At 46.8% G+C, this 11431-nt stretch overlaps 1 protein-coding gene across 1 annotated transcript in view; it reads right to left on the bottom strand.

Annotated features, from left to right (window-relative positions):
* Positions 1 to 10919, bottom strand: part of GNB1 (G protein subunit beta 1) — a 115280-nt gene extending 104361 nt beyond the window's left edge. The window contains exon 1 of the mRNA XM_077457637.1: positions 10478 to 10919. The gene's annotated coding sequence lies outside the window, so the exon portion shown is untranslated. The remainder of the gene's footprint in view (positions 1 to 10477) is intronic.
* Positions 10920 to 11431: the final 512 nt, after the last annotated feature.

Raw genomic sequence — 11431 nt, forward strand, 5'->3', positions numbered from 1 at the left:
CATCGGGTCTGCGGGACCCACAATCTCGGAGCTTCCAGCGGGTGTGCGCACCAACCGCCTCTTAATGGGCAATGTACAGGTACATTAATCTGCCTGTACGTACCCTGCCACAGTATAACGGTCAGGAAGCTTTTTTTAAAGTGTATTTCACGTGAATTGCTTTGAAAGTCCACTGCTCAAATACAGTGCGACATAAAATATTGCAACAACCACCATTTTATTCTCTAGGGTCTCTGCTAAATATGTATGTCTGGGTTTTCTAAGTAATTTTTCAGCAAAAAATACTGATTTTAACTTGTAAGAAACAAATGCCATAAAAAGGCTTACACTTTAAGTGTCCTCATTTACAGATCAAAGTTCATCCCTTTGATCTAAAAGAACCAAAATGATACTATGTTTTATCTCAGCACCAATCAAAGTTGTGAAAAAAAAGACAGCAAGCAAAGTTAATGACAGCTGTCAGCAGAGAACAGCTCTGCACCAAATTATGGAAATGCCAGATTAAGATAGTGAGGGGGGTTGAATCGAGATCTTGATTGCTTATCAGTACTGCTACAGCACCCTATTAGTGCTCAGTGTCCAATAGTGCACATCTGTGCAAATCAGCGAGTGCCCATCAGTGGATACTCATACGTGCCAACTTATCAGTGCAGCCTTAGTGCAATGCATCAGCACACATTAGTGCACCCTCCCTCATCAGAACCCAGCAGTACAGCCTCTTCAGGACCCATCTGTCCCTATCTCAGGGGGTTTGTCACCACAGCCCAGTCACCAGTATGGTGAAAAATGTTTTCCCAGTGAAGAGGCATACCAGCTTCTAAGCTTCACAGAGCAGCAGGGAGCTCTCCGTGTCCGAATCCGATTACAAACCCGTTTTAAGCATTGGGTCTGCTAAGAATCAGAGGAGAAGGCGAGGAGTTCATGGGCTCAGTGTGTGCTTTTTTGCTATTAAATATTATTTGGTGACAGGTGGAGGTTTGTTACATTTTATGATGTTTGTCTGCAGTATTCTGTGTCCAATAAACAGATTCAATTTTGATACTGCATAAATGTCTGGGGGTCACTTTATAACTGCTTCTTTGGGATATTTTCCCATTAATATATTTAGTCTCTCCTTTTTTCTGGCATGTAGGACCACCCCTTTGGAGGGGTTGGAGGGGTAATGATGAACAATTTATAAGTCCCAAGTAATTCCCCATCTCTAGGGGCATTTCCTTTGCTGTTTTGTTTCTGGCAAGGAGCAGGCTACCACAAAGTATGGGGCATCCACCATTAGCGCAGTGCCTCTACAAGAAAGGCCAGCCATTCGTTGAGCGTCCCATAGCCCAAAAAGGGTTAGGACCCATGCTAGCCTTCCATACCACTTTTTACCACTGAACCAGGTGTCCAGAATTCCCATTGATTTTTTTTTTTTTTTATTTAGCTTTTACTGATGACCTATTATCTTCAATCGTGGCCCAGTGCAACCCCCCAACAATTCACATCGAACAACCCGGGTTCAAGTTACGCCCGTCCCTATGAGTGGAGACAACAGTGGAGGAATTTAGAATCTTTTTGGGCCTCACTTTCAATAATTAATCTACTCATCCATTATGTCAAGATCAAGATATCCAATGATTATGAAGTCCCTACATTACAACGCCCAGTGCCCTCCCCGAAATAACAAATTTTATAAAATTTGGCCATTTCTAATTTTTTTCTCTTATTTTACTTTTACACTGTTCTAATAAAAAAAAAAAAAAAAAAAAAAAAAAAAAAAGCATGACAGGACCTCTTAATGAGATCTGGGGTCAAAAAGACCTCAAGTCTCATATTTGCACTAAAAAGCTATTGGAGGAAATGACGTTTTGACATAGCTTCCGCCCTGCAATGGTATGGAGCTGGTAGGGGCTCTCTCCCCCTCGCTCCATGCCAAGCAGGGGACAGGATCAGAGCGAGGCGGGAGGGGGACCTTCTCCCGTCACCGATAAGTGATCTTGTGGCAAATCCATGGCTCAGAACACTTATCTGAAAGCGGACCATCCGCTGAAGAAGAGGATACCAGGGTTAATGATAGCTAGCTGCTGCTATAATGATATTCCACTTCAAAAAGCCGCCGACTTGGCGACTGGCTCTCGCCCATATATAAGTCAGCAGAAGGGCACGTACAGGCAGATTAACATACCTGTGCGTTGCCCTTTAAGAAGCGGTTTGCGGGCGTGCCCACCACAACCTCAGTGAGAGTGATTGCGGGTCCCACGATTATCTCACGAAGAGGACTAACGGGGAGATAATGTAAACAAGCATTTCCCCATTCTGACTAGTGACAGGACACTGAGCTCCCTGTAATCGGAAGCAGCGATCAGTGTCGTATCACACATAGCCCCTCCCCCTACCGTTACAATCCCTCCCTAGGACACATTTAACCCCTACAGCGCCATCTAGTGGTTACACAGTAATCAATGCATTTTTAACTGATTGCTGTATAAATGTGAATTGTCCCATAAGTGTCCGATCTGTTCGCCATGTCGCAGTCACGATAAAAAAATCACTGATCGCTACCATTACTAATAAAAATGCCACAAAACTATTCCCTATTTTGCAGACACTAACTTTTGCGCAAACCAAACGCTTATTGCGTTTTTTTTAAAACAAAAATATGTAGAATAATATGCATTGGCCTCAAAAAGGGGGATGAGGGAAAAAGGTTTATATTTTTGGGGATAATATAGCAAAAAGTAAATGTGTTTTTTTTTTCAAAGTGGTCGCATTTTTTGTTTACAGCACAAATAATGGCAGAGGTGATCAAATACCACCAAAAGAAAGCCCAATTTTATTTGGGAGCCACGTCGCACCATCGTGCAATTGTCAAAGTGATGCAGTGCCAAATCGAAAAAAAAACTCTGGTCTTTTGCCAAATGGTCATGACACTTAGGCGGACCTGAACAGACGCGCCATACAGGTCTATGGAGCAACGGATGTCAATGGCGACCATGTCCACTGACATCCGATAAAATCAGACATATGGTGATACGTTCTGACAGGCCCCTCCCCGCTCAGTGAGCTGAGACAGTACTGTCAGCCACCGGCTCCATGGAGAGATCTCCAGCTGAGATGGCAGACTCCACTGAGCGGATCCACCTCGTGTGAATGAGGTCTTACGATTGCAATTTTGCTCAAATGTTCTTGTGTACTTTTTGTCAGAGAAATCCACACTTCGTGAAAGAAAAATACAATACACAAGCCTATGTTTTGTATACTGGAAAGTTATTTACCTTAATGCAGGCAATGCATTCATGCAGAACTCCACCCAAAAGGGTAGTTTCACTTAAAGCTGCGTTCCGCCAAAAAAGAAAAAAAAAAATCAGCAGCTACAAATACTGCAGCTGCTGACTTAATATATGGACATTTACCTTCCCAGGGTGCCCGCAATGTCCTCACCCGAAGCTGATCTTTCACTCGGTTCCTGGGTGGAGGCACCGGCATTTCCAGTAAGGTAATTAAGAAGTGAAGCCTTGTGGCAGATCTCACTCGTCCCTGTTGTCTTCTGTGACCTGTCTCCCCCAGAAGACAGGGGGGGGGGGGGGCGGAGGAAGAACCAGGCATGGCATAGATCACCACGGATACTGCGGTGATCTAGGCCCGGATATGGGAGCAAATACCTGGATTATGCGGGTATCTGCCTCCCCCCCTTGAAAGGTGACAAATTTTGGGTGGAATGCCGCTTTAAGGTACTCCCCCTCCTCCTGTCACATTTGGCATGTCTTTTTTGGAGGGGGGGGGCACACGCAAGTACCCACTGGCAAAAGACCAGAGCACTTTTTGCAATTGGCACTGCGTTGCTTTGACAATTTTGCGGTCATGTTACGTGGCTCCCAAACAAAACTGTCATCCCTTCTCCCCACAAATAGATCTTCCTTTCGGTGGTATTTGATCACCGCTGCATTTTTTTTTTTCACAAAAAAAAAAGCGCTAATTTTGAAAAAAAAGAAAAAATATTTTTTCTTCACTTTTTGCTATAATATCCCCCCAAAAAATATATAACAAACAATTTTCCCTCAGTTTACACCGATACGTATTCTTCTACATATATTTGCTAGAGAAAAAAAAATCTCAATAAGTTTGATTGGTTTGCACAAAAGTTATAGCATCTACAATATTTACAATAATTTTTTTTTTACTAGTAATGGCGGCAATCAGCGATTTTTATCATGACTGCGACATTATGGTGGACAGATCGGACACTTTTGGTGCCATTTTGGGACCACATTTATACAGTGATCAGTGCGATTAAAAATGCATTGATTACTTTGTAAATGTGACAGGCAGTGAAGGGGTTAACCCCTAGGGGGCGCTGAATGGGTTAAGCGCATCCTAGGGATGTGTTCTAAATGTAGAGGGGAGGGGCTACGCATGTCAATACTGATCTCTGCTTCCGATCACAGAGCTGTGATCAGTGTCCTGTCATTAGGAAGAAGGGGGAAATTGCTTGTTTACATCAGCATTTCTCCATTCTCCCTCTTCATGAGACGATCGCGGGAATCCCCACAGAGTACGCGGGACCCGTGATCACTCACGGAGCAAGAAGCAGGCAGGCGCACGCCCACAATGCCGTGTCTTAAAGGGCAACGTACATGTTAATATACCTGTACATGCCATTCTGCCAACATATATTGGTGTGAGCCAGTCGGCAAGTGGTTTAAGAAAAGAGGTTTAACCTCAAACTACCTAGAGGGTTCTTTACTGTAAGAGCAGCAAGGATGTGGAATTCCCTTTGACAGGAGGTGGTCTCAGTGGGGGGCATCAATAGTTTCAAAATACTTTTAGATAAGGACATGAAAAGACGCAACATACAGGGATATACAACGTAATACTGACATAATCACACACATAGGTTGGACTTGATGGACTTGTGTCTTTTTTCAACCTCACCTACTATGTATGACTGCCTGTTTATCCAAGGTGTAACTGAGGGCTGTATACAACACTGGTCTGCACCAAGTATCAAATGTTAGATGAAGATCAATATATCCAAATGCAAGGTTTTCAGAAACAGCCCCAACAGTGTGGGGAAAATGTCCCAAATAGGCAACTAAAAAATTAAAGGCACTTTGTACATATAACTTTGTAATGCTGTATGTGGCAATATTTATATTAAAAAAAAAAAAAAAAAAAAGACACCACAAAGTAAACCAATTGTACAAAAAGCTTGCGCTTAAATAAAAGTTAAATCTATTTTTGATATTTTGCAGCACATTAAGCATATACTCAAATGCCAGAAACCAAAACAAGGGATGCCATGATAGTGTTTAACCACTTCAATACCAGACACTATCACCCCCTTCCTGCCCAGGATAATTTTTAGCTTTCAGCGCTGACGCACTTTGAATGACAATTGCACTGTTATGCAACATTGTACCCAAACAATTTTTATAATTTTCTTTCCACAAATAGAGCTCTTAGGTGCTATTTGATCACCACTGGGGTTTCTATTTTTTGCTAAAGAAAACTAAAAAAAAAAGATAAAAAAAAACCATCAAAAATGTAGAAAAAAAAAAAGAAAAGCAAACGATGGCCACTAATACTGATGAGGAGCTACTGACAGGCATCTGAAGGGCACCAACAGGCATTTCTGATGGGGCACAAGCTGGCAGCTGATGGGCAATACTGATGGGGGCTGCACTGATAATCAATGTGCTGATCAACAGCACAGCTCCCCCCTCTGGCAGGGAGAGCCGCTGATCGGCTCTCCCTGTCAGCGTGAACCAAAAAAAAGCCACTTACTGGCACTTCCTGGTTCACACAATGATCAGCTGCGATTGGTCACAGCTGATCACGTGGTAAGAAGCCCCTGTCAGAGGCTCCATACCACAATCGGAGATAAGGGTGTCAGACTGCCACACTGCACCTCAGAACGCCGTGCGCTGGCTTGTTATCCTGATCACGTCCAGTCAAGCTAACAGAACCACTTTGACCGATGTCATGTTGCTATATGGCAGGCGGCAAGTGGTTAAAGTACATCTTTGCGCTAGAATAAAAATATATACTTTAGCTTACCAATCTTTAAGGCTCCATGCACTCTGGGCTTAATCTGTTCTCTCAGCAGTAAAAAAGGTGCTCATATAGAGCATTTTTTGTACAAAGTTTAGATGAGTTTAGGAGCGTTTTGTGTTTTTTCTGCCTCCAAGCTCCAATCAGGAACACAAACCAGAAGGTTTTTTTTCTCATCTCTAACTGTTAAACTCAAAATATGCCTCTTAACACTAATGTGCATGGACACATAGGATAATATTGAGCTGCTTCTACAGGCAGAATACAATTTCCTGTAGAAGGAAAGTTTAAGCTAGTGTGCATGGAGTCTAAACAAGGAGGCTGCATTTGTTTTCTTTTCTTCAGGCCAAATACACTTTTTGAATCTGCAGACAAAACCCTTTTGATTTTGCCAGAATGCTTTGTGGTTTCCTGTACCCTGAACCAAGTATCTCACAAAACTGCTTTGCTCATCTCTGAACAGGACACCCCTTTGCTATGTAATAAAAATAGGGAGGAGGTGTATTTGTTCAAACCAGGAGAGCAGCCAGTGGTGACAACATTGCTCGTTAATACATACAGTGCAGCAATTATGTTGCCACTAGACAGGAAGTGTGTTACTGGAAGGATTAACAGGGGGAAATAAACTTGTAACTATTAAATAGTTTGATCACACAACTGGTAAATAGACATCATGTAGGTCTATTAACACAAGAGGCTGGACTGCATCACCTAAAATGTTTCGCAAATAGATCACTAAACCAATGCTGGATGGATAAAATCAGAATTTAAATCACTGCTGCAATCATACTGGTTTTAAACGCATACACTCAGCTGAAAGTGACCAGCCAGGCACAGCACTGTCCTAGAGCCATCTTCACTCTGCACATGAAATGCAGAAGTTAGGGAAACAAACATCTACAGACACACCAGCAAGCAGTATCCACTTAACACCCCCTAAAGTTTTTTTCTTAAATCATGGCTACGCCTGCCACTAGTATTGTGCAGTATAGAGAGGGCAGACTACAGACAAATCAGAAAATGCAGCACACAGATCAAAAATGCCTGCTGCTGTTGTGCAGAAACTTGCCACTCGGAAAGCAGTAACAAAAGGAGATGCAAGGCCAAGACGGGAAGCAGGGCTGCCTTGTCATACAAGGAAGAGGAGTTTTACATGTAAAAACGAAATGCTGAGACGCCATCTTGTTGCAGTAACTGGGCCTAGATCTGACACTTCCCATTCATTCACCACTTAGAAGCAGCTACCTTCCAGCATTAACATTAACCACTCCCCTTTTCCCTTCAGCTTTCCTTTTCAGACAGATATGCTGAAAATATGTACAATGTGAGGAGTTATGGTGAATGCACTAACATTAAAGGACTTCAAAGATTTTTTTTTTATTATTTTAATCTCTGGTAAATCAGACACTTCGGGGCCATGTAAAAGCCGACGATCGTATGGGGCTGGATTTGACGGTTAGAAGTCAGCTTCCCCATTTTACCATTTCCTGTCAAAGCCGTACACAGAACAAAAGGGAAGATAAGCAAAAATTAACCTTGGCTGTACATTTACAGAGCTGAAACCCTGGGCTGGCCCATTCCTGCATTCATCTGTCATACTTGGGCAGACAAAGGGGTTAATATCCCTTTCCATCTGTCAATACAAACGCCACAGAGCAAGCATAATGTGTCCACACACATAATGTACTTGGGAAAACATCCTAATCACAGATGGATCATTATCCTGCTGCAGAATGACAGTGGTGTGATACAAATCCCAGGTACAGACCACAAACCAGGCTGCAAGAAACCCACTTTCTCTCGGTTCCCCCATCCTCCATAATGCACACTCTGACATTCCTGCTTCACAGGTCCCTCCCTTTTCCCTCTGCCTTGGAGGCTAAAATCCACCATTAAAATTGCACCCACCGGCTCCTCCGGCACATAAATTATGCAGCACAACACCCAGACACGCAGGAAACTGGTCATGCATGTTCCATGCATACACACGCCGAGATTTTTTTATTTTATCAACTGCAGGATGGGCTTAGCCAGCTAGATTTCCAATCTGCTCGGTTATCTAGTTAAAAAAAGACGCAGCTCTACCATAGCAAGCAAATGTCACTACAGTGCAAACGCCTGCTTACTATAGCGTTCTAACAAAATGTCTCCACCAAGACACTCCTTCCAGCTTGTGTGTCCTCCACGGTAAACCCCCACCTTGAAGGATTACTAAATTATGTGCCCACAAGCCAGAGGTAGAGGTTTCCTCTGTGATGCATCCACCCCATGCTTCAGAGACAAGCCGCCCCCCCCCCCCCCAATTGCTACCATTTACTGCATTGTTTATGAAAGCTGCCAGCTCACCCCGTATAAAGCAGATGACAGTCTTCCCACAAGCCCCAGTACAGCGAGGGTTATATGTGACATGAAAATTTGAACCACCATAACAAGAGAAGAAATATCCACGGCCCTTCTTTCCCCCACCCCTAAACAGCTGGCTTCCTCTCCGTGCGGTCTACTAAGGAAGGGGGGAGGGGAGGTCGTGTAGGAGGAATAAAAAAAAAAAATCATAAAAGGATTAACCAGCTGATGGGGGAACTACAAGTCCCAGTCTGACCTGGATAGGATGAGCCTTGTAGTACCCCAACAGCTGGCAGCTCCCATCCTGACCATCTGTGACATGAAGGAAGAGGGTGACACTGTAAAATGTAATACATGGAGACATACATATGTGATAGGGAAGGGGCCTGTGCAGAATATAGGGGGGAGGGGGCATAAAGAAAATGTCAGATTATGCACCCATCACCAGGGTGAGTGCCAAAGAAGGGGAAAAAGGGGTGCTGTGTACAGAGTGCTGCACTATGGGAGGCTGATCTGGAGATGGGGGTGGCATCACGAGTTGGGTGATGTGCCAAAGAGGAACAAATAGGGGCAGCATGTGGGATGGAGGTGCTATAGCAGGAGAAGCGGTACCAGGAAGAGGGAGCGGGGGTCCGATTAACCCCTGATCTCCAGATTTGGGGGGCTGGGTTACAAGAATAGGGCGCTGTGCCAGAGGGTCCCTGGGAGGGACAAAAAAAAGGGGGGCCTGCATTGGGGTGGAAGAAATAAGGGGGTGTCCAATGTAGTCCTGATCTACTGACAGGAGTGAGGTGCTGTGCCAGAGTGCCTGGAAAGGACAAAACCAGGGGCCTGAAATAAAGGGGAGTGATGTAGTCCTGATGTGGTGACAGGAGAATGGAGTGCTATGCCTGAAGAGTGCAGCATGTAGTATGGGGCCACCCTGGGAGGGAAGGGGCGTCTTAAATCCCTGAAGTCAAGATTGGGGGGCAGGGTGAGAGGAGTGGGGTGCAGTATGTGGGTTGGGGGGTCACCAAGGGGTATGAGGAAGAGGGGTGTCTGATGAATCCCTGATGTCCAGATTGGGTGGTGCTGTAGTTGGGTTGATGGGTCACCATGGTAGAAGGGGGTGCTATAACCAAGGGTTGCCATGATTGGGGGGGTGTCTGCTGAATGCCTGATGTCCAGATTTGGGGGGGGGGGGGTCACCATGGTAGAAGGGGGGTGTTATGGCTGATGGTTGACATGACAGGGGTTGTCTGCTAAATCCCTGATGTCCAGATTTGGGGGGGGGGTGGTGCTATAACTGAGGGTTGCCATGACAGGAGTGTCTGCTGAATCCCTGATGTGCAGATTTGGGGGAGTCACCATGGTAGGGGGTGCTATGACCAGGGGAGGGGTGTCTGCTGAATCCCTGATGTCTGGATTTTGGGCTCACCATGGTAGAATGGGGTGCTATGATGGGGAGGGGTGACCGCTGAATCCCTGCTGTTCAGATTTTAGGGAGTCACCATGGTAGAAGGGGGTTCTATGACAGAGGGTTGCCGGTCAGGGGGAGGGGTGTCTGCTGAATGCCTGATGTCCAGATTTGGGGGTGGGAGCCACCATGGTGGAAGGGGGGTGTCTGCTAAATCCCTGATGTTCAGATTTGGTGGGTGGGGGGGGTCACCATGATAGAAGGGGGAGGGGGGTACTATGTCAGGGGGAGGGGTGTCTGCTGAATCCCTGATGTCCAGATTTGGGGGGTCACCATGGTAGAAAGAGGGGTACCATGACAGGGGAGGGATGTCTGCTGAATCACAGATTTGGGGGGTCACCATGGTAGAAGGGGGAGGGGGTGGGGTGTCTGCTGAATCCCTGATGTCCAGATTTGGTGGGTGGGGGGGGTCACCATGGTAGAAGGGGGTGCCATGACGGGGGGGGGGGTCTGCTGAATCCCAGATATCCAGATTTTGGGGGTCACCATGGTAGAAGGGGGGAGGGGTGCCATGCCAGGGGGAGGGGTGTCTGCTGAATCCCAGATGTCCAGATTCGGGGGGTCAATATGGTAGGAGGGGGGTGCTATGACCGAGGGTTGCCATGACAGGGGGAGGGGGCGCTCTTAGGCCGTGCCGTTCGTGGTTACCTGCTGTCCGCCCAATGTGTGACCATCCACGGCTGTCCAGGCTCTGCCCTCCTCGGCCCTGCTCTTCAGTCCGGCCCCAGGGGCTGCGATCCGCCGGCAGCAAGGCCCACGGCGTGGACGGAGGAGGTGAAGGGCGGATGGACCGGGGTGGGGGGGACGGGGAGGATGAGGGGAGAGCAGGAGGAGACGTGCTGCTGGGCGGTGACGGGGAGGGCGGCGGCCGCTTCCTTTTCTTTTTTTATTCGCTCTCTCTTCTTTTTTTCTCTCCTCGGTCGGCTCCCCTCCTCGGTGTGTCCCGTCCGCTCCCCGCACTGCCGCCTCTGCGTCCTACACTGGAGCGAGCCAAACACACGGCGCACCTCACACACAGCGTCCCCTCAGATCCCTACAGCCATCGAGCAGAGATGGGCGCGGTAACCCTGCGGACAGCGCCGGGAAACCCCACGCACGGGCGGGCGTGGCTTATGGTAAGTGGGGGGCGGGGCCTAGGGGACGACGTCAGCGCGCCGCGCTTCGGCTGAAGCACGCAAAGTGCCAGTGCTACCCCGGGAGACGGAGAGTGGAGACTGGCCTAGTCCTGATTCCTGAGGGGGACGGAGCCCGAGTCCCTCTCGGTGTGGTTGAAGAGGCCGCTATGTCCGCCCACACGACTCTATTCTAAGTGAAAAGAAGTAATTTCCACATTAATAAATATCTACTGCTTATAGGGGGTGCTGAGTTTATATACAGTGTAGCTGTGGTGGAGAGAGAAACTGTCACCTTTCTAGTAGTTCTCTAACTCGGGCTCCGTTCACACCTGAGGCCCCATTCACATCACTCGTTTAACCACTTCAGTCCCGGAAGATTTTACCCCCTTCCCGACCAGAGCGCTTTTTGCGATTCGGCAATAACTGACAATTGCGCGGTCGTGCGACGTGTCTCCCAAACAAAATTGACGTCCTTTTTTCCCCACAA

This window comes from Lithobates pipiens, unplaced genomic scaffold (assembly GCF_037356315.1).
Source record: "Lithobates pipiens isolate NorthernLeopardFrog02 unplaced genomic scaffold, aLitPip1_a1.2 Scaffold_27, whole genome shotgun sequence".
Taxonomy (NCBI): domain Eukaryota; kingdom Metazoa; phylum Chordata; class Amphibia; order Anura; family Ranidae; genus Lithobates; species Lithobates pipiens.